This window comes from Paramisgurnus dabryanus, chromosome 13, assembly GCF_030506205.2.
Source record: "Paramisgurnus dabryanus chromosome 13, PD_genome_1.1, whole genome shotgun sequence".
NCBI lineage: Eukaryota > Metazoa > Chordata > Actinopteri > Cypriniformes > Cobitidae > Paramisgurnus > Paramisgurnus dabryanus.
The window spans coordinates 28,881,509-28,901,302 of record NC_133349.1 but is presented as its reverse complement, the minus strand read 5'-3'; the positions used below and the strand labels follow the sequence as shown (position 1 = coordinate 28,901,302).

Sequence of the window (19,794 nt, the reverse complement as noted above, 5' to 3'; positions counted from 1 at the left end):
AAAATCATTCAACTTCTGAATGACAGTACAACACCTCAGGTTGTCACCCCTGCATTATCACCACAGTCTGATATGCTGTTTTTAAAATGGAGAGCTCTAAGGTGTCCAATAAAACCTGTATTTTCCCTCTAACATCTAACGGAATGTATAGATAATACAAAATATATATGACATTTTAGAGCCCCCTAATTTAAAAAACACATATCAGACTGTATTAATAGTACAACATCTCAGGTTATCACCCTTGTAGTATCATGCAGAAATAGAATGATTCTGTGGAAACAGGTAGTTTTCTTTTAACATCTAACCTAATGTATAGAAAAGACAGAGTGTATTTGACATCTTAGAACCCCCTAATTTAAAAACCGAATATAAGTCTGTGATAACACTGTAGGAGTGACAACCTGAGATGGTGTACTATCATTCAGAAGTCGAATGATTCTGTGGAAACGGGTAGTTTTCCTTAAACATGTAACCAAATTTATAGAAAATACTGCATGTGTTACACACCTTAGAGCTCTCTAATTTAAAAACCGCATATCAGACTGTGATGATACTGCAGGGGTGACAACCTGAGATGTTTTACTATCATTCAGAAGTGGAATGATTCTGTGGAAACAGGTAGTTTCCCTTTAACATCTAACTGAATGTATAGAACATACAGAGTGTATATGACATCTTAGAGCTTTCTTTTTTAAAAACAGCATATCAGACTGTGATGATACTGCAGGAGTGACAACCTGAGATGGTGTACTATCATTTAGAAGTGGAATGATTCTGTGGAAACGGGTGGTTTCCCTTTAACATGTAACTGAATGTATAGAAAATACAGTGTGTATGATACCTCAGGGCTATATATTTTAACAACAGCATATCAGACTGTGATGATACTGCAGGAGTGACAACCTGAGATGGTGTACTGTCATTTAGAAGTGGAATGATTCTGTGGAAACAGGTAGTTTCCCTTAAACATGTAACCGAATGTACAGAAAATACTGCAAGTGTATAGGACTGCATAGAGCTCTCTATTTTAAAAACAGCATATCAGACTGTGATGATACTGCAGTGGTGACAACCTGAGATGGTGTACTGTCATTTAGAAGTGGAATGATTCTGTGGAAACAGCTAGTTTTCTTTTAACATCTATCTGAATGTATAGAAAATACAGTGTGTGTATATGATAGCTCAGGGCTCTATATTTTAAAAACAACATATCATACTATGATGATACTGCAGAAGTGACAACCTGAGATGGTGTACTATCATTTAGAAGTGAAATGATTTTGTGGAAACAGGTAGTTTCCCTTAAACATGTAACTGAATGTATAGAAAATACAGTGTGTATATGATACCTCAGGGCTCTATATTTTAACAACAGCATATCAGACTGTGATGATACTGCAGTGGTGACAACCAGAGATTGTGTACTATCATTCAGAAGTGGAATGATTTTGTGGAAACAGGTAATTTCCCTTTAACATCTTACCGAATGTATAGAAAATACTGCAAGTGTATAGGACTACTTAGAGCTCTCTATTTTTAAAACAGCATATCAGACTGTGATGATACTGTAGTGGGGACAACCTGAGATGGTGTACTATCATTCAGAAATGGAATGATTCTGTGGAAACAGGTAGTTTCCCTTTAAAATCTAACTTAATGTATAGAAAATACAGTGTGTATATGATACCTCAGGGCTTTATATTTTAACAACAGCATATCAGACTGTGATGATACTGCAGTGGTGACAACCTGAGATGGTGTACTATCATTCAGAAGTGAAATAATTCTGTGGAAACAGGTAGTTTTCTTTTAACATCTAACCGAATGTATAGAAAATACCACAAGTGTATAGGACGGCTTAGAGCTCTCTATTTTAAAAACAGCATATCAGACTGTGATGATACTGCAGTGGTGACAACCTGAGATGGTGTACTGTCATTTAGAAGTGGAATGATTCCGTGGAAACAGGTAGTTTTCCTTAAACATGGAACCGAATATATAGAAAATACAGTGTGTATATGATAGCTCAGGCTCTATATTTTAAAACCAACATATCAGACTATGATGATACTGCAGGAGTGACAACCTGAGATGGTGTACTATCATTTAGAAGTGGAATGATTTTGTGGAAACAGGTAGTTTCCCTTTAACATGTAACTGAATGTATAGAAAATACAGTGTGTATATGATACCTCAGGGCTATATATTTTAAAAACAGCATATAAGACTGTGATGATACTACAGGTGTGACAACCTGAGATGGTGTACTATCATTCAGAAGTGGAATTATTTTGTGGAAACAGGTAGTTTCCCTTTAACATATAGCCGAATGTATAGAAAATACTGCAAGTGTATAGGACTTCTTAGAGCTTTCTATTTTAAAAACAGCATATCAGACTGTGATGATACGGCAGTGGTGACAACCTGAGATGGTGTACTATCATTTAGAAGTGGAATGATTCTGTGGAAACAGGTAGTTTCCCTTTAACATCTAACCGAATGTATAGAAAATACAGTGTGTATATGATAGCTCAGGGCTCTATATTTTAAAAACAACATATTAGACTATGATGATACTGCAGGAGTGACAACCTGAGATGGTGTACTATCATTTAGAAGTGGAATGATTTTGTGGAAACAGGTAGTTTCCCTTTAACATGTAACTGAATGTATAGAAAATACAGTGTGTATATGATACCTCAGGGCTCTATATTTTAACAACAGCATATCAGACTGTGATGATACTGCAGGAGTGACAACCTGAGATGGTGTACTATCATTTAGAAGTGGAATGATTCTGTGGAAACAGGTAGTTTCCCTTTAACATCTAACCGAATGTATAGAAAATACAGTGTGTATATGATAGCTCAGGGCTCTATATTTTAAAAACAACATATCAGACTATGATGATACTGCAGGAGTGACAACCTGAGATGGTGTACTATCATTTAGAAGTGGAATGATTTTGTGGAAACAGGTAGTTTCCCTTTAACATGTAACTGAATGTATAGAAAATACAGTGTGTATATGATACCTCAGGGCTCTATATTTTAACAACAGCATATCAGACTGTGATGATACTGCAGAGGTGACAACCTGAGATGGTGTACTATCATTCAGAAGTGGAATGATTTTGTGGAAACAGGTAGTTTCCCTTTAACATGTAACTGAATGTATAGAAAATACAGTGTGTATGATACCTCAGGGCTCTATATTTTAACAACAGCATATCAGACTGTGATGATACATTCAGATAGATGTTTTCTTTTAACATCTATCTGAATGTATAGAAAATACAGTGTGTATATGATAGCTCAGGGCTCTATATTTTAAAAACAACATATCAGACTATGATGATACTGCAGAAGTGACAACCTGAGATGGTGTACTATCATTTAGAAGTGAAATGATTTTGTGGAAAAAGGTAGTTTCCCTTAAACATGTAACTGAATGTATAGAAAATACAGTGTGTATATGATACCTCAGGGCTCTATATTTTAACCACAGCATATCAGACTGTGATGATACTGCAGTGGTGACAACCAGAGATTGTGTACTATCATTCAGAAGTGGAACGATTTTGTGGAAACAGGTAATTTCCCTTTAACATCTTACCGAATGTATAGAAAATACTGCAAGTGTATAGGACTACTTAGAGCTCTCTATTTTTAAAACAGCATATCAGACTGTGATGATACTGCAGTGGGGACAGCCTGAGATGGTGTACTATCATTTAGAAGTGGAATGATTCTGTGGAAACAGGCAGTTTCCCTTTAACATCTAATCTAATATATAGAAAATACAAGGTGTATATGATACCTCAGGGCTCTATATTTTAACAACAGCATATCAGACTGTGATGATACTGCAGTGGTGACAACCTGAGATTGTTTACTATCATTCAGAAGTGTAATGATTTTGTGGAAACAGGTAGTTTCCCTTTAACATGTAACTGAATGTATAGAAAATACAGTATGTATATGATACCTCAGGGCTTTATATTTTAAAAACAGCATATCAGACTGTGATGATACTACAGGTGTGACAACCTGAGATTGTGTACTATCATTTAGAAGTGGAATGATTCTGTGGCAACATGTAGTTTCCCTTTAACATCTAACCGAATGTATAGACAATACCACAAGTGTATATGACTTCTTAGAGCTTTCTATTTTAAAAACAGAATATCAGACTGTGATGATACGGCAGGAGTGACAACCTGAAATGGTGTACTATCATTTAGAAGTGGAATTATTCTGTGGAAACAGGTAGATTCCCTTTATCATCTAACCAAATGTACAGAACATACAGAGTTTACTTGACATCTTAGAGCATTATATTTTAATAACAGCATATCAGACTGTGATGATACTGCAGTGGTGAAAACCTGAGATGGTGTACTATCATTTAGAAGTGGAATGATTCTGTGGAAACAGGTAGTTTACCTTTAACATCTAACGAATGTATAGAAAATACTGCAAGTGTATCGGACTACTTAGAGCTCTTTATTTTAAAAACAGCATATCAGACTGTTACGATACTACAGGTGTGACATCCTGAGATGGTGTACTATCATTCAGAAGTGGAATGATTTTGTGGAAAGAGGTAGTTTCCCTTTAACATCTAACTAAATATATAGAAAATATTGACTATAGCAATGCTCTGTCAATCCCCTGAACAACCCAAGCAACTAGTAACACTAGCAACCACCCATAATACTGTAGCAACTACCTACCATTCACTCACAGACACTGTATTAAATGCATATCGTTCTGTGTCAACCACCCTGAATAGCCTAGCAATTTTATGAACCACCTAAAATACCCTTGCAAAGAACACCCTAGCAACAGTATAGCAGCCACCCATTATACCCTAGCAACGGTCTAGCAATTACCCAGAAAACAAAAGCAATATCAGCAACCAACCAGAATCATACAACAGCCTAGCAACCCCCCATAATACCCTAGTAACTGCCAAGTTACCCTACAGAATGCCAGTGCAACAGTCTAGCAACCACCCATAATACCGTAGCAATTGCCTAGCAACCACACAAAAAGCCAGAGCAACATCCTAGCAACCCTCATATTTCCATAGCAACCACACAGAATACCAGAGCCACAGCCTAGCAATCACCCATAATACCCTAGCAACAGTCTAGCAATCACATGGAAAACCATAGCTATACTCTAGGAACAGCCTAGCAACCGCATATAATGCAACAGAAACATCTTAGCAACCACCAATAATACCATTGCAATGACTTAAAACAGACACAGAATGCAACAGAAACAGCCTAGCAAACACCCATAACACCCTAGCAACTACTTAAATCAGACACAGAATGCAACAGTAACAGCCTAGCAAACACCCATAGTACCCTAGCAACAGTCTAGCAATCACATAGAAAACCATAGCTCTACCCTAGCAACTACTTAAAACCCTAACAAAAGCATAGCAACCAACCAGAATGCAACAGAAACCGCCTAGCAACCACACATAATACCCTAGTAACGACTTAAAACACACAGTGATTGCAACAGAAACAACCTAGCAACCACACATAAGACCCTAGCAACGACTTAAAACATACACAGAATGCAACAAAAACCGCCTAGCAACCACCCATAATACCCTAGCAACGACTTAAAACACACACAGAATGCAACAAAAACAGCCTAGCAACCACAAAGAATGCAACAGAAACAACCTAGCAACCACTTAAAGAACCCAAGTAACCACACAGAATGCAACAGAAACAGCCTAGAAACCACCCATAATACCATAGCAACCACTTAAAACACACAGAGAATGCAACAGAAACAGCCTAGCAACCACTTAAAGCACCCTAGCAACCACACAGAATGCAAGAGAAACTGCCTAGCAACCACCCATAATACCCTAGCAACGACTTAAAACACACAGAGAATGCAAGAGAAACAGCATAGAAACCACCCATAATACCCTAGCAACGACTTACAGTGTGCAACAGAAACAGCCTAGCAACAACTTAAAGAACCCTAGCAACCACACAGAATGCAAGAGAAACAGCCTAGCGACAACCCATAATACCCTAGCAATTACTTAAAAGAGACACAGAATGCAACAGAAACAGCCTAGCAACCACACAGAATGCAACAGAAACAGCCTAGCAACCACTTAAAGAACCCTAGCAACCACACAGAATGAAAGAGAAAAAGCCTAGCAACCACCCATAATACCCTAGCAACGTCTTAAAACACACACAGAATGCAACAGAAACACCCTAGCAACCACCCAGTATACCCTAGTTACAACTTAAAGAACCCTAGCAACAGCCTAGCAACCACACAGAATGCAAGAGAAACAGCCTAGCAACTACCCATAATACCCTAGCAACGACTTAACAGACACAGAATGCAACAGAAACAGCCTAGCAACCACACAGAATGCAACAGAAACAGCCTAGCAACCACTTAAAGAGCACCAATTATGCTAATAAATTAGCACGTTAGCACGTAATTGTAATATCCCATAGTACATACATGTTATTAAAACTTGAACTAATGCACTGTGAGTCTTATAAATTGCTTACATACCTCACTGATTTCTGCATGTCTGGAAAACGCTCGGATTTAGTTCCTGTCTCCGCCTCCCAAAATGTCTAGTGTATTCGGATTGGTCAGATGACTACTCAACTGTTATTGGTCAACTGGGTTCGGCGTGTGTTTGAAAGGTTACGCCCCTGACTACGCGTGGGTTTTCCGGTTCTGACTGAGAGTCACAGGCAACGTAAACAAGCGCTATATTTCTCAATAAACGATGGTGTCTGTACTGCCTTACCACTACAAGCTCGATCCAGAGAGTTCAGACAGCCGTTACGATATAAACGATCTCCGTCAATGAACGCGATTGGATTTAACTTTTTTAGGTGTCCTTAGCTCTGCCAGAATGCTAAACGAAGATGAAAATGTGTTGCAAAGACATCCAAAAGGTAATTATAACGTACTACATTACTTTGCAAACTATATGGAAACACCAAATGTAGCACATAGAAAGTATTTTTTGAAATGATTATAAAACTATTTCACTTATTAACATTATTTTACTATAGTAAACTTTATTATAAAAGCCTGCTTACATACTATATTACTGTGCAAACTATATGGAAACACCAAATGTAGCACATAGAAAGTATTTGTTTAAATGATTATAAAACTATTTCATTTGTTAACATTATTTTACTATAGTAAACTTTATTATAAAAGACTGTTACATACCCAGACAGCACACGTACGTCTGCCCGACGTCGGCTCAAGAGCGTACGTCGGCCTCCTTATCTGAAACATCTAATAAGTATCGGCCAGGCATCGGCCAAATCTTCAGTCAAGTCAACGGTATTTCCCGCTCATCAAGCTTGTCTGTTACGTCGGCTTTGGGTCGGATAACTATACCGGAGGCCGATGCCGCGCTTCTCTCTGTTGGTGCGTGCCCAGTTACTCCTCCCTTTGCAACCCAGTGAACCCACCAGAGCAAAGGCGACACCATGGGTGTATCAAGTATGTACAAGAACTAAGTAAATGATAATAAGTGGAGAAAAATGGAATCCGTTAAGTAAATGTAAATGTTTTAATATAATATACAAGTAAAAATAAATAAAATAGCAGCGCTTTCTTTGCTTTTAATGACACACAGCTGCTAAGTTCCATTATTCCGAAGCAGGAGGGGGCAGTAATGTACATACGCTGGTTGCCAGCCGCCGTTAATACTCAAGTAAGTTAGAGAAAAGACAACTCGGGAAAGTGAGAACAAATAAGGGATTATTGGCTTGTTTTACACGTATCATTGTTTTGTGTTCCCCTCCTTCGTAAAAAAACAGACAATTCCACGTCAACTCGAACACGCAAAACCCCGGTATGATGCATTGTCATGAGCATGCCAAACCAACAGATGGCGATATATTCCTTAACCCAGAGAAGCCACTACAGTCTCGTCTTGCCATGAACAAGGAAAAAATGCGGGAGCTGACTTCGCAGACGTACTTGGCTCAGGTAAGTTTTCGACAAAAATCTTAGATTAAAAGTCTTAAAAGTTAGTATAAGGCACTCCGTCTACTACAGTACAGCTAATAAAGTCATGCGTTTGTAGTACTAGCAGCGCTATTCAGATTTGAGGCATTTTTGCTAAAATGTTTGTGTATTATTTAATAGAGATTATAATTTCCATTATTTTTAGTTGTTCTAAAATGTTTCTGTAAAACAATACGTGTCAGCTTGTTGTTATGTAGAGTCTGACCGACTAGAGGTAATGTTAACGTGAGGACAGAAAGGTCATTTCTCGTCTAATTTTTTTATGCTATGACAAAAACATGGTACTTGAAATCAATCTGAATACCTTTCACTTGTTCAGTATTGTGTTTTTGTTGCTATATAAACGATGAACTTAATAGGCAGATGGCCATTGCTTTTCTGAACAGCAGTTGGAAGTATTCTGAGGTAACGTTAATTTACATTTTAGGAAAAATATGAGGATGATTATCGATGATTATATAATTGAGTTCAATAACATAGTAATTTGGGTTGTTTCATTTCATTTTGAGTGTTTGTTTGATGTTTAAATGATCAACATAATATTATGGTTAATTGTGATGTCCCGTTTGTTAGAAAAGCTTTTGCAAATATCTTGTCTGAGGTAAATTGTCATTTTAAACACATTTAGTGAGTGTGAATAATATGCTTTTTGTCTCTATATATATTTATGATGCTCTGGCAGTTTTAGTTACTGTATAAAGTGTATTATTATGATCTCTATGATAGTTTGAGTGCTTACAATGGCAGCAAATTTAAAAACAACACAAACAAGAGATGTTTACATTGGCATTATGTAAGTTAGTTCAGCTTCTTTGACAACCATTTTGTTATGCACAGTGCAATCTGATTTACGTTATTGTATATCAGATGTATGAAATGTACAGTGATTTAATGAACAGGTGTTTCATATCATAGTCATTTGCCATACTGTGGATTTTAAACACATCAAGGGCTGGAAATGACTGAATAAATTTCTTGCCTTTTTCCTTAGCTAATATTTCCCTCATATATGTTTCCTCTCTTCTTGTGTGTTAACAGGTCATTGGCACTGCTGTGTAAGTATTTCACTAACAGACATCTCAAGACATTTTAGTGTGTGTAACTGGACATCATTTATGTAAATCTGTAATATTCAATTGTTATGTTTTATGTCTTTGCAAAACAGATCACAACATCATTTGCTGTAAGTTGTTTTTTACCAGCTGTTACTCACTTATAACTGATTATCCCCCCTATGTTGGGATCACCGGGGCCTCCATCGCCCGGCATGTACACGCTACATTAGGTGTAGGTAAGACGCACACTCACTGCTTCCCTGGTGCTTGTGTTCTCAATGTTTCTGTGCAGGTGCCTGGGATAATGAAGACAATTTGGGTTGTCGTGTTACACGCCAGGTGAACAACATCAGAGTGCGGCAGTCAGAGATCCTAAAGAAGGACTCCATATGTTTACTCGAGACAGTACGCCGTACATCTCTTACGACGAGGATATTTGTTTCAGGACCGCTTTCCCGATACTGACAAGGACATTTAAGGTTCAGTGGACAACTTGCTTTCAATGAATGGTTAATGTCTGTAGCCCTTTTCACTCACATATTATGGAAAAAATACAGAGTACACATCCGGGAGTTGTTTGGGATTATTTGATTTTGGTTAATTCACGCTGCCAATAGTTTTCTGGATTTGTTTGTGCTTTCACACACATGCCATAAAGACATGACATATTTAAAGTCTTGCACTTGGTAGGTTTTTTTGTAGTATCTGTAGTTTGCTTATCCGTGATTTCTCTCTCGAGAAACCACACATGTATTTTTTTGTTTAATAAGATCATAAAGGAGTGCGTTACACCAGTGCTTCCCACCAGTGCTTCCCAATCCTGGTCCTCGAGCACCCTCTCCCAAAAATTTTTAGTTGTCTCCTTATTTAACTCATCAGCTTGTTAGGGAGACATGTTTACCATTTTGGAAGGAGGCTGATAACTTGAATCAGGTGTTTTAAATAAGTTTTTGGGAGGGGGTGCTCGAGGACCAGGATTGGGAAGCACTGCGTTACACGCTGTTTTGTTATGCTGGTGAATGTTCATAGCTGATAGTGACGAGCCCCCTGATTTCTTCTTCAGTCCAGTTTGCAGATATTTCTCATTGTGAATGTTAATCTGCATTTAAATCTGCCATGTCAAAGGGGAAAAGACTATATTTTTGTCGTGATGACACAATATTTATGTTGACTAATTATCGACGTTGAAATTGACACCGCCGATTCTATCCACCAAAAGCAACAGCTCTAAGTCTAGCATACACATAATTGCATTCACTAACCTTTGCCTCAGGTTATAAATAACTTAATAATCACAACTATCCACTACCTAAAAAGCTATGAACAGCAGTCATGCAAATTTTCTCAATTTGCTTTTCTATTTCTACTAGCAATTATGTGAGCTGCAGTCTGGATCCTGCCTCTGTCAGATGACCTAACACAAATGGAAAGATGACAACGACCCTTGCAAGGACTTCAGACGATCCCAGCACTGGACTACATACAGTGGTAATCATGTGCGTTTCATGTTTAACTTTATGCCTGTTGGAGATCATTTCATCTTCCCCTCGCTTAAATGTTTACATTAACAGAATTTTTTTACCAGGGGTGCCCAAACTTGTGCATGTCCCTGTACTGATATATACTATACAAATAATGTAAGTTGAATTTACTTATTTGAAACACATTAAACTAAGCACTACACTGCAATGTTGTTTTTAACGTTTGTGCATAATATATTATTTTTTGTCTTTTTCATTCATTAGATTTTCAGTAGTCTGTGTCAAATTTTATTTCAAGGTAAGATAGCTTTACATGTTTTTTATTGTGCTTTAGTGGTCACACAGGCCCGGTTTATGTTCTTAACCAGCATGAGTTTATTTATTGTGATATACACAAAACAAGATATTTTGATAAATGATGTTAAGTACACAGCTGTTCATTTACTTCAATAAAATGTCTTTTTCCTATTATGGAAGTCAATGGGTACCATCAACTGTATGATTGACATCATTTATCAGATTAAAGAATTTTTGGCAAGTTTATAACAACATGAAGGTGAGTAAATGATACAATTATCATTTTTACGTAAACTTTTAGCTTTGAAGGATTATTTACTCAACCCCATGTCATCCAAGATGTTTGTCTTTCTTTCTTTAGCCAAACACAATTAAAGTTATATTAAATACTGTCCTGGCCAGTGGCAGCTCATGACTGCTCTTCTGAGGGGTGCGAATTCAAAATAAGTGTTCAGAGTGTCATGTGTGTTGCTCGTGTTTTCAAAAATATGTGTTTGTTGCGTCATGTAAACCATGTGCATCACGTGTCTTGTCAAAAGAAGTGCCTGCTGCACACGCGTCAAAACCTTTTATGATAAAAGAGATGCTCACGTTCACAAAATACACACAACACATTCACTTAACATTAAACTCTGATTACACATGAGATAATGCAGGTATCTTTTATCATAAACCCTTCAGACGTGTGTGCAGCAGGCACTTATTTTGACATGACACGTGATTCACATGCGACACGCCTAACACATATTTTAAAATGACGAACCACACACATTACGGGCTACATACATGTTGGGATGAGCTTCGCATTGCATTGTGCGGCCTCGGAAAATAAGTCCTTGTCCGCCACTGGTCCTGGTTCTTCAATGCTTAATAATGGCATTGACTGGGCATCAATGTTTTGAAGTTCCAAAAGTGCATCCATTCATCATTAAAGTGATCCATATATAACCCAGTGGTTCTTCTGATGCAAAATGATAGGCTTATGAGAAAAACTTTATATTTTAAGCTTTAAGCGAGTTACGATGCATACGTTATGTAAACAGACTACAACAACTCAATCGCATTGTTTCTCACGTGTCTCTACTGCGTTTCATCACAATTCATATTACGACTAGTCATGAGATGCATAACATCCAATGCGATAACACGTGCTGCCATATTTAAATTGTCTTTTTAACTTTGTAAATGTCTTGTCTCTATCACAAAAAGCAATAAATATGAATAGTTTTTCTCACAAACGAATTGTTTCGCTTCGGAAGACATTTATTAATCCACTGGTTACATATGGATTACTTTAATGATGGATGGATATACTTTTAAGCTTTGAAAAACATTGATCCCAGTCAATGACATTATAAAGCAAAAATATAAATACAATATATAAATGTAAAGAACCAGGAAATTATTTAATATAACTCTGATTGTGTTCTGTTAAAAAAGTAATAGATAACTTCTTGGATGACATGAATTTAAATAATCAGTCAATTTTCATTTTGGTGGGAGGAGTAATCCTTTAACTCATTCGAGTCATCAGACAGTCATCTTGTTGCTTTGACTGAATTCATTTACAGATCAAAATCCCTGGTGGTAAATCAACACTGCTCAGTCTTATCTATTTGAGTACACTGACGATCCTGAAGGTGTGTTTAACATTAATACAATAATAAAGTAATGCATAAAGTAATAATTGAACATTACTGATGATGTGTGCTGTTAACAAGCAGAAGGGTAAAGATAAACTAAAACAAAGACGTCAAAGCAACAAGATGACTTTGTTCAGACAACTCAACCCTTTTAAAATGTCTTTTATTTAACAGTGCATTTTATCCTTTATCTTAGACAAAGCAGGCCATGTTAACTTCATTTAATACATTCTGGAACAAATCTGGGTCCACTTATCATTTCTACTTACAAATTAACATTTCTGTTCTGCTCCGTTTACAGTGTTTGGGTGAGATCTAGACCGAGGACTAAGGCGTATACTAGGACAGAACTAAGTGTTGTAGCCCACAGGTGAGACAAACTTTGCAACTTGGTATCTGTTAGACACGATACATTGAAGAAGGGCCCATTCATATTATACTTAAACTTGGTCCAGGACCATTAGATTTTTGGTTCATTCACACTGCCAATGATTTTCCGGAATCTGTGTTTATGCCGTAAAGACACATGATGGGTTTAAAGTCCTGCACTTGATAGGTTTTATCCACAGTGTCTGAAGGTTTGTTATTATTGATTATATCTCTCTGCAGATGACTGGATTTTTGTTTATGATAAGACTATAATGGAATGCGTGATGCGCTGTTCTAGTATGCACATGAATTAACCCAATTTCAAAGTGGATTTTTGAAACTCCCTGAACTCTGTTCTAGTCCAGTTTGCAGACATTTCTCATTGTGAATGTAAATGTTCATTTAAACCCCCGTTTTAAAGAGCTGAACGGTATATCTTGTTGCGATGACGCACATGTATTTTGTTTAATATAAGCTCATGTGAGCGCCTGATGCGCTAGAACAGTTATGCTGCTAAATGATCTCTGCTTCAGCGTGGATAGTGACGAGCTCTCTGATCTCTGCTTCGGTCCAGTTTGCCGACCTTTGTAAAACCCTTGTTTTAAAGAGCTGAACCATAACTTCAAAACTACGCTATTGTTTCTGCTTCTCATTCACAAAGAGGGCTTTCCAGGTATCTTACAGTAATGTTACTAGGTCCTCTTTCCTGGAACAATCCCAGAACATCTACGACACATGTTTGCATTCACACAAATGCCTCTCTGCCAATTTTACGGATATTTTCTGGGACCAAAGTGCTGTGTGAATAAGGTTATACTTTACTCGATTACACGAACACCGATGCAAGCACTTGTTCAACACAGTTTGGTGGTAAGCAAGTGGGTGACTGTTATCTTTAGATATCTCTAACAATAAAATGTATAATTTTCAAGACATTTGCATTAATTCCTCCTATAGCACTCATTTTAAGTATAGCTGTAGCTGAGGATGCAAAGAAGAATTAACACTGTTTATAATGCACAGCCAGACATTCAGGAATGCAACAACACAGTAGACCAGATGCTTTATATGCTTACATAAAGTACTGTATGCTTTGTGGGTCCACTTTTTGATTATCTATCCAATATACACGATTGTTCATGTTTGCCATAGGCACTTAAATTTAAATATAAAATGTGATCGTACGATTAATAATTTTTTGTTGGATGTTTCCATTTAGGTGATCCTAAAGCAACAAAGAGGAACCATGGAGAGGAAGAAGTGGTGTCCAGATGTTTAAAAGGCGGTGTTCGGGACAGGAAACAAAGGCAACAAAGAGGAACCTCTAAGGTTTAAAGGCACTGCTTGCAGAGACGAGTGCAGAAAATAAAGACAGAAGACCTGACGAGAATGTTTTATGATTAAATGTTTTTGTTATGTACATGCACATTATTATTTACAATATATTTCTGAGATACATAAATATGTGACCTTGTATATGAAATCCAGGCTACTGTCTTAACATCTTATGACATCTAAAGTTTGAATTTACTGATTTAACATTGAGTTCAGTCTTTGGCATGACCTTACTCAGTCAGTATTGAAGATGTCAAGATTAATTTTTCAGAGAATGTTTTCTGAATTGTGTAGGATGATTTTATGTAGAAAACAGTAAGTCACAAAGAAATACTTTGCTGGGTTTTCACAGGCCGTGTTTTTCCCATTTGTACAACATATGTGAATTATCTTGAGACTAAAACTACTGAAATCCAAACTGTTATATTTTAGCATTTCAAATGCAGCCACCCTTTGCCTAGAATGTGAAATATATACCCTTGGGTTTTTTCAGTAATTTTTTGAGATCTCACCCTGAGATATTTTTAAAGAAATTTCCATGTATTATGGGCTTGAATTACTTGTTTATTTTATCATTTTGTCCAAGTAATTTGAAAAAAGTTTTAAATTAAATTTTAGTTCTCAATTGAAATAAATGTATATGTTGAGACTATATTTTTGTCCACAAACGTAATTGAATCATATAAGAGTATATTATTTTGAAGGGTATAAGAAATATTTAAGTTAAGTGTAAGTAAAACGTTTACACAGTAGTATAGCAGTGTATAATAGTTACAGAATATGTAATTTATGTGTGACACATCTAAATATTCTGTTACTGATTTATCCAAGTTGTTTATGTGTTATATTTGTCAAATGAATAAATTTGCAACGGTTATTGACAGTGGTGTACTTGTTTTTAGTTATTATTGCAAAGAAGCACATTATTCTGAATAAATGTGAATGAATAAAGGTTTAAATTAATAAATAAATGCCCGGTAAAGCCCGTGCAGAGCGGCTGAAATTGCATCGTTTAAATATCGGCCCGAGGGCATTTGCGACGAGATGCCGACATCTAGACGACATCTTCCCAATGAGCAAACGCTCCCTGAGCGACATCTTGCCGATGGAACTTTGAAAGTCGGCACAACGTCGGCCAGATGTATGTGTGCTGTCTGGGTACTATATCACTGTGCAAACTATATGGAAACACCAAATGTAGCACAAAGTATTAATTGAAATGAATGTTCTACATTATTTCACTATGGTAAACTCTTTTATGAAAGACTGCTTACTTATAAGTGCTATGTTTTTACTTATTAGGTTTTAAGGAGAATGCAACAGGTTCCAGGGCCTCTTACCTGCGTGATTCATCATCCAGGTTTTGCACAAATTGTCTAAATCCCTACACACAGAACATTTATTGTACCGACTATAAGCCTTTGAGGCGCAGGACTAGAGTAAGTTTTATTACATTTTTAAACCAATAACACTAAAGTATCATTATAGTAACAAAGTACCCAAAAGAACAAAAGATGCAACTTTAAAGAAAATATAATAGTCAGTCAAAAGTTTTTTTTATTTATTACAAATATATATTTAAATGTTAAACAATATATAAATAAACATACTTTAGTAACCATATTGTGCTCTTGTTTCAAAAATTGTTCAATTCATTTCTTACAGCTATCTATTCAGATAAATGGCATATCAAAGCTTTGTCAGCTGGTGCTATTTAAGACGACACTATAAGGTTATCATCCTGTCGTGTGTTGTTCTCCAGATACGCTTGGAGCTTCCTGATCAGATCGGTCACAATTTTGGCTTTCGACGACCCCTGCACTGAAGATGGCATGCAATCACGTCCTCCTTTGAAGGTCTCTCAAACTGTGATGCCAGGTCCATTGGAATCGGGGTTTCCTTCAGCTTATCTTCAAATACCTCATCAAACACAAGCCTGATCACATCATCCACATAACTGTAGAAATATTGCAGTCAATAAATATTTTGTTTTGATCATTTATTTCCCTGCTTCATACATTAAGTTTTTAATTATGAATGTATTTGAAATAAAACATTACTGCTTACGGTATGTCATTTGTGTGTTTTGGGAACATAGCCTTGTACTTTCCCTCTCCTGCTTTTGTTACGGCTTGGTGACATTGTAATGGATGGCTGCAAGGTACAAATACCTGTAAAATATAAACAAGCAATTAATTTATTGTAAAAGTAAATACTGCTTTATATAACACAGTTACTAAAATACTTAAATACCTGCACAGCATTCCAATAAATGAGAAAATCAAAAAAATTTTGCTGCAAATCTGAAATCTCAGGCTACGGACAGCAAAGGCATCCACTGATGATGGTGATGGAAACATTGTGAAACGATGCTACTGCCTGGGTTCCTATTATTATGCAGAGAAAAAAAACTTTGTCATCATCAGTTATACATCTAAGACTGGTAGTGGTTTCACTAGCTAAATACATCATATGTGTTAAACACCTTTGCTCCTCATATGCCAGTCTGACTCCTTGTACTGTGTGTAATGATGTTGCATGTTTGCATACAGTGTAGAAGGATGTGTCCAGCTGCGAATCTAGGATATAGACAAATAAAACAAACATGTATTCAGTCAAAAAGACATATTATAACAATAGAGTACAACGACTATAAATCGTTAGACTATTCATTAAAACGTAAATGTATTACATATTACATGGCCCAACATTAGCAACACACATTATGTGTTTACTTCGTTTCAAAATCTAAGAAAGCTTCAAGTAAATACAAGAGTAAAATACATATAACTTTAAACAAATCATCTGTACTTAGAGTTTCTTGAGTTTGATCATGAGAACAAATTTTACTGGTAACAGTTTAGCTGGCATTTGTATTTGTATTTAGCTTAGCAACTTAGCAAGTTTGTAAACATGTCTAAACCAACATCGATAAAAAAAACGAAAGCCTGCATAATTCAACATACACGTGTGTAAATATGGTACGTTGTTTATGAAATACAGTATTACAACACAAAACAATTAGCTTGCAAGCTTAGCTCTACACGCACATTATGTTAATCTCCGGTTACCGGTTACGTAACGTACAGTAAAAGGCAAATAATAAACGTGAATACTTACAGTCTGTGATCCAGAAGTGCACAGTAATCCAACTTTCAAGAGAAGACGTCGCGCAAATCCAGCTTCGGTTCATGAGAAGCAGTTATTGTGAAAACTCCGTGAACAACTTCTGACTGGATTTTTCCGGAACCGTATTAAACATGATGTCCTCTGTGGAAGTCCATAAAGTGCTATTTTGCCCTCGCATCTAAAGAGACAGCGTCTACTCGAGAGATTTAATCGCTTAAACAATGAAACAAGAGTTTGCAAACAGAGTCAAAGCAGGGACTCACAACCTCCGCCATTTTAGCTCTCTTCTGACTCGGCGCTCCCCACCCTCGTCTTTGAGGGCGTACCCAAGCAAAGCAGAGAGGGCTGAACTATGATAATGTTGGTCTTATCTACGTCACCAATCCCAGGAAGTAAACTGTTGCCTACAATCCGAGTGTTTTTTGTAGTCCTCGAACGTTAGAGACGATAACTCGCGTCATCGTTTTCTTTGAGGTACGTACTTTTTGAATATCGTTAGCATGTACTAATGCACACTTACACACAAAAGGATGTTTAAAAACGTGTATCCCATAATAGGTGCTCTTTAAAGAACCCTAGCAACCACACAGAATGCAACAGAAACAGCCTAGAAACCACCCATAATACCCTAGCAACGATTTAAAATACACACAGAATGCAACAGAAATATCAACAGATTAAGTGAGAAACTTTTATTTTGAAATTATTCCTCTCGTGCATTTACCGTAATGCCTAATATATGTGCACACAGAAAAAAACGTGAGGGCTAGTTTGACCGTCTTTTTCAAAGTGGAGGGTGGCCTGACCGCAGTGGTTCGGCTCGCATGCGCCTAAATAGTGAAAGTTTATCATTTGATCATTTGCATTCAAAGGCTTGCAAAAGTTAACATTTCAAGTGGTTTTAAACATTTTATCCCGCAAAAAGGCGCTAAAGTGAGCAGTATTCTGCAAGCCCATGCGGTTTAAATTGTCCAGCCCAGCTCCCTTCAGAGATCAGAACACTAACACTTGATGTTTAAACTTTAGAGAGAGTTCCGCTATTTTGTGTCATACTGTAGTCCATTAACATATATTTGAGGAATAGAGCACTGAAAAGAACATAACGTTTTTATGCTCCGCCGTCTGTATTTCCGTCTGTGTGAGCGCGCCGCGTATAAGTGCACTTAGTAGGGCACACATAAAATCTTTCTGTTCTTGACAGGGCACATACAAACAAAATGATCTCCACAGTACTCTTTTCCAATAAAAACAGTTGTTTATGTCTTTAGACGGTTTATGTATAGATTAGGCAGAAATCAGGTCCGTGCTTCTCTTAAAGAGAAAGTAACCTTAATTAACCTTCTTAAGTCTGTGTCATTAATGTTAATCAAACCTTCCAAGACAAAGAGAAAATCACTTCTGTAGCTCTAAAAAAGAATAATTATATTTAATTCATACAATAAAGTGTTATGATTCATTTGATTTGATTTCTGTTCCTAATGCTAATTTTAGCCCTTACTTAATGTGCAACTTTGTTCTTTTTATAAATGTTTGTAAGTAATTTCTTCATTTTTTTATTAGTTTTTCCAACCCCTTATTCTGCTGATCCGAAAAATGATCAGATCTGTGCCTCAAAAACCATAATGTGATCCGAACCGTGAGTTTTGTGATATATCACACCCCTAGCTAGCATTGCTGTATGTGTTGAAGTGAACGTTCCAACATCGGTAATGTTCCAGCTTCATAGGCAAAGCACATGCGCTCTCTGTCTAAGATCTTTGGTAAGAGATGGTATTGGACTTTATGAGAATATATACCAATACCATGTTGGGTAGGGAGATTTCTGTGATGAAAATGGACTTCAATCTTATTTATATGGTGGGTAGTGATGTAACAGTGCTATCCTATATTTATTTATTTATTGCTTGTTGTGTAAGTAATGAAAAATAAGCAAAATAAACTCATTCTGCTTGATCAACTATGCACTTATCCAATGCTATTTTTTTCAGGAACACTGTTGAAGTACTTTGGAGCACAACCAACTCCACCCGCCCCTGATGTTTTATCAAGTGTCAGTGTCTCCACAGCTGATGATGCAGCAGATGAGGTTTTTCTTGTTGGCCAATGTTAACATTCCATAGCCTGTTAATATGACATGACACATTGAAGAATAAAGTATTTTATTTAAGTATAGATTTTTTTCATTATTTAAATTATTATTCATTTATAATGTAACATTAGAGCGTGACATTTGTGTCCGCGTGGTGGGAGGGGGGCCCCCAAACACATTCTGCTTAGGGCCCCCAAGAGGCTCAGGCCGGCACTGTTGCTACCCTCTACGAAAAATTATAAGATCCTTCACTTGAGTTGTTGTAACGGTAGGGTAATCATTTAATAACCAACCCCTGGATATTCACTAATCAGGTTAGCGCCCCAG

General features: G+C 36.8%; 1 long non-coding RNA gene across 1 annotated transcript; it reads right to left on the bottom strand.

Moving 5' to 3' along the window:
- Positions 1-15,513: 15,513 nt before the first annotated feature.
- On the bottom strand, positions 15,514-17,363 carry LOC141280039 (uncharacterized). Its single transcript, XR_012334840.1, has 4 exons — positions 16,735-17,363; positions 16,503-16,636; positions 16,317-16,420; positions 15,514-16,206 (listed from the first exon to the last, which is right to left on the bottom strand). It is a non-coding gene; the product is annotated as an uncharacterized lncRNA (long non-coding RNA).
- Between the last annotated feature and the right edge of the window lie 2,431 nt (positions 17,364-19,794).